This window comes from Entelurus aequoreus, linkage group LG19, assembly GCF_033978785.1.
Source record: "Entelurus aequoreus isolate RoL-2023_Sb linkage group LG19, RoL_Eaeq_v1.1, whole genome shotgun sequence".
Classification (NCBI taxonomy): Eukaryota; Metazoa; Chordata; class Actinopteri; order Syngnathiformes; family Syngnathidae; genus Entelurus; species Entelurus aequoreus.
Genome location: NC_084749.1, coordinates 14077189 through 14082188, shown reverse-complemented (window position 1 = coordinate 14082188; position 5000 = coordinate 14077189). Strand labels below are relative to the sequence as shown.

At 37.9% G+C, this 5000-nt stretch overlaps 1 protein-coding gene across 7 annotated transcripts in view; it reads right to left on the bottom strand.

Annotated features, from left to right (window-relative positions):
* The window catches only part of LOC133635124 (tetraspanin-1), a 169410-nt gene that overhangs the window by 59597 nt on the left and 104813 nt on the right, over positions 1-5000 (bottom strand). The gene's annotated exons all lie outside the window — the stretch shown is intronic.

Sequence of the window (5000 nt, the reverse complement as noted above, 5' to 3'; positions counted from 1 at the left end):
TATCATAAATGTCCTGTTAAAATGAAGCCAATACGTAAACATAGTTAAATGTTTACCTACATTTGAAGCAACGGTGGTGATGCTGTATTGACACATTTGGCGAGGCACGTTTTAAAGCAGCCTAGCACTTCCGTGTTTTAAGCGTTCATCTTTATTGACAGTTCTGAAGGCCAAATACTTTCATATTGCCTTTCACACCCCCCTTTTTCCTAGCCAGTAGTATTGCTGTTACAAACCCCGTTTCCATATGAGGAAATGGTGTTAGATGTAAATATAAACGGAATACAATGATTTGCAAATCCTTTCCAACCCATATTCAATTGAATGCACTACAAAGACAACATATTTGATGTTCAAACTCATAAACTTTATTTTTTTTGTGCAAATAATAATTAACTTAGAATTTCATGGCTGCAACACGTGCCAAAGTAGTTGGGAAAGGGCATATTCACCACTGTGTTACATGGCCTTTCCTTTTAACAACACTCAGTAAAGGTTTGGGAACTGAGGAGACACATTTTTGAAGCTTCTCAGGTGGAATTCTTTCCCATTCTTGCTTGATGTACAGCTTAAGTTGTTCAACAGTCCGGGGGTCTCCCTTGTGCTATTTTAGGCTTCATAATGCGCCACACATTTTCAATAGGAGACAGGTCTGGACTACAGGCAGGCCAGTCTAGTACCCACACTCTTTTACTATGAAGCCACGTTGATGTAACACGTGGCTTGGCATTGTCTTGCTGAAATAAGCAGGGGCGTCCATGGTAACGTTGCTTGGATGGCAACATATGTTGCTCCAAAACCTGTATGTACCTTTCAGCATTAATGGTGCCTTCACAGATGTGTAAGTTAGCCATGTCTTGGGCACTAATACACCCCCATACCATCACACATGCTGGCTTTTACACTTTGCGCCTAGAACAATCCGGATGGTTCTTTTCCTCTTTGGTCCGGAGGACACGACGTCCACAGTTTCCAAAAACAATTTGAAATGTGGACTCGTCAGACCACAGAACACTTTTCCACTTTGTATCAGTCCATCTTAGATGAGCTCAGGCCCAGCGAAGCCGACTGCGTTTCTGGGTGTTGTTGATAGACGGTTTTCGCCTTGCATAGGAGAGTTTTAACTTGCACTTACAGATGTAGCGACCAACTGTAGTTACTGACAGTGGGTTTCTGAAGTGTTCCTGAGCCCATGTGGTGATATCCTTTACACACTGATGTCGCTTGTTGATGCAGCACAGCCTGAGGGATGGAAGGTCACGGGCTTAGCTGCTTACGTGCAGTGATTTCTCCAGATTCTCTGAACTCTTTGATGATATTACGGAGCGTAGATGGTGAAATCCCTAAATTCCTTGCAATAGCTGGTTGAGAAAGATTTTTCTTAAACTGTTCAACAATTTGCTCACATATTTGTTGACAAAGTGGTGACCCTCGCCCCCTCCTTGTTTGTGAATGACTGAGCATTTCATGGAATCTACTTTTATACCCAATCATGGCACCCACCTGTTCCCAATTTGCCTGTTCACCTGTGGGTCTCCCTTGTGCTATTTTAGGCTTCATAATGCGTCACACATTTTCAATAGGAGACAGGTCTGGACTACAGGCAGGCCAGTCTAGTACCCACACTCTTTTACTATGAAGCCACGTTGATGTAACACGTGGCTTGGCATTGTCTTGCTAAAATAAGCAGGGGCGTCCATGGTAACGTTGCTTGGATGGCAACATATGTTGCTCCAAAACCTGTATGTACCTTTCAGCATTAATGGTGCCTTCACAGATATGTAAGTTACCCATGTCTTGGGCACTAATACACCCCCATACCATCACAGATGCTGCCTTTTCAACTTTGCGCCTAGAACAATCCGGATGGTTCTTTTCCTCTTTGGTCCGGAGGACACAACGTCCACAGTTTCCAAAAACAATTTGAAATGTGGACTCGTCAGACCACAGAACACTTTTCCACTTTGTATCAGTCCATCTTAGATGACTTTGGGCCCAGCGAAGCCGACGGCGTTTCTGGGTGTTGTTGATAAACGGTTTTCGCCTTGCATAGGAGAGTTTTAACTTGCACTTACAGATGAAGCGACCAACTGTAGTTACTGACAGTGGGTTTCTGAAGTGTTCCTGAGCCCATGTGGTGATATCCTTTACACACTGATGTCGCTTGTTGATGCAGTACAGCCTGAGGGATCGAAGGTCACAGGCTTAGCTGCTTACTTGCAGTGATTTCTCCAGATTCTCTGAACCCTTTGATGATATTACGGAGCGTAGATGGAGAAATCCCTAAATTCCTTGCAATAGCTGGTTGAGAAAGGTTTTTCTTAAACTGTTCAACAATTTTCTCACGCATTTGTTGACAAAGTGGTGACCCTCGCCCCATCCTTGTTTGTGAATGACTGAGCATTTCACAGAATCTACTTTTATACCCAATCATGGCACCCACCTGTTCCCAATTTGCCTGCTCACCTGTGGGATGTTCCAAATAAGTGTTTGATGAGCATTCCTCAACTTTATCAGTATTTATTGCCACCTTTCCCAACTTCTTTGTCACGTGTTGCTGGCATCAAATTCTAAAGTTAATGATTATTTGCAAAAAAAAATAAAAATGTTTATCAGTTTGAACATCAAATATGTTGTCTTTGTAGCATATTCAACTGAATATGGGTTGAAAATGATTTGCAAATCATTGTATTCCGTTTATATTTACATCTAACACCATTTCCCAACTCATATGGAAACGGGGTTTGTATTTTGTCATTATTCCTTTGGACGATTGTTATGGTTGTATGTGCTCAGTGTGTGCGTTTTACACAACAAACCCGACAGCAATGGAGTTAACGGCTGAGATCGTTTTTTGACGGAGTTTTTTTTTGTGCATTCATAATGCTTCGGTTGATGAATAAATGCATGTTAATATTTTCACATTCAACATCATGCTAGGTTAGAATAATCCTATTCTTCTGCACAAAAGTAACTTGTCATTTTTTATATTTTGTGCAATATTGATCATTTATGTACGGAGCCCCTAAAGCAGGTGTCCCCAAACTACGGCCCCCCCAGCATCCAAAATCCGGCCCACAGGAAGTCCCAAGTTATTTTATTGTATTTTTGTTTGTTTTATCTTTCCTTTCTAATCCATTTTCTACCGCTTGTTACTCTTGGTGTCTCCTAGCCGCTCAGGCAAATCATATTGTCTAAAAAGGAATTTTACATTGATATTGTGACAATGTTAAATGTTGATGAACATCAATGTTAATTGATGTTAAATGACAAAACGGATTATAAAGACAATGTATATATATATATATATATATATATATATATATATATATATATATACATATATATATATATATATATACATATATATATACATATATGTATATATATATGTATATATATATATATATATATACATGTATATATATATATATATATATATATACATATATATATATATATACATATATATATACATACATATATACATACATATATATATATACACACATATACATATATATATATACATACATATATACATACATATATATATATACACACATATACATATATATATATACACATATATATACATACATATACATATATATATATACATATACATATATATACACATACATATATATACACATATATATATATACATATATATATATATACATACATATATATACATATATATATATACATACATATATATATATATACACATACATATATATATATACACATACATATATATATACATATATATATATCAGAGGTGTGGACTCGAGTCACATGACTTGGACTCGAGTCAGACTCGAGTCATGAATTTGATGACTTTAGACTCGACTTGACAAAATGTAAAGAGACTTGCAACTCGACTTAGACTTTAACATCAATGACTTGTGACTTCACTTGGACTTGAGCCTTTTGACTTGACATGACTTGCTACTTTCCCCAAAACCCAAAGATTAAAAAGTTATTTCGGAGCGCTCCGTATCTTTCATTTTGTACGTGTCTGTCTATCAGCGTGTGCTGCCTGTCAGCTGGTGTGCTGTCAGTACAACAGCCAATCAAATTAGTTATACGTTGTTTTCATCACACAGCATTCATCCAATCAAATTGCAGGACAACCACCGAACATGAGTTGTCAAACAATGCGGCAGAGAGAAACAATTATGCCAAAGTTGGTTTCGTTCGGGTATAAAAACTACGACTTGGTCAACAAAAACGAATTGCGTATGCAAATCACGCAGTTGGGATATTACAGACGGAGACGCAACAACTTCCAACTTCGTTCGACATTTGAAGTTGCACAAAGAAGGGTAAGTTTTGAATGTAAGCTAACGTTTATTGGCTAAGTAACATGACTTTTATTTGCTGTGTAGTTAAATCAGTGTGGCTGTAAACTCACTGCTAACGTTATAACCATACTCATGTTTTAAGGGTACGCAGCATCGAGCGCTACTGCCTACTGGCGCAGACGAGACGCGGGGCCGCCATCTTGGAGTGGTGATCCGCTCCACTCAGTGCAATTCATTTGTCAGGAGCAATGCACTGTCAGCGCATTTAATTCATTTTACCTCACTGAATACCACTCATTTTCACGCGCTTTTTTGTCATACGTGTAGCTATGATAACGGACACATGTTTTGGCAAGTTTTATTATTCATAGTTTGCTTAACAGTAATATAATATTCTTATACGCTATAAGTGACCAGACGTCCGAGATCAAAACTGGGAATATAATCCCAGAGAAGGGGGAAAAAACGGTAAGCTATTTTTAAATTGAAGAAACAATATGATTATGTTATATATACATGCGTATATCCTACATAAACAATGTATGAATACATTAGATATCTATATATCTTAGGGACCTATAGACTGTATCTCTGTTGCTGCAGCAGCAGAGAGTTTATTCTGTCTTGAAACTTTGTATTGATATTTTGTATTACATTCTTCCCTTAAATGATCATGTTTACAGTGAT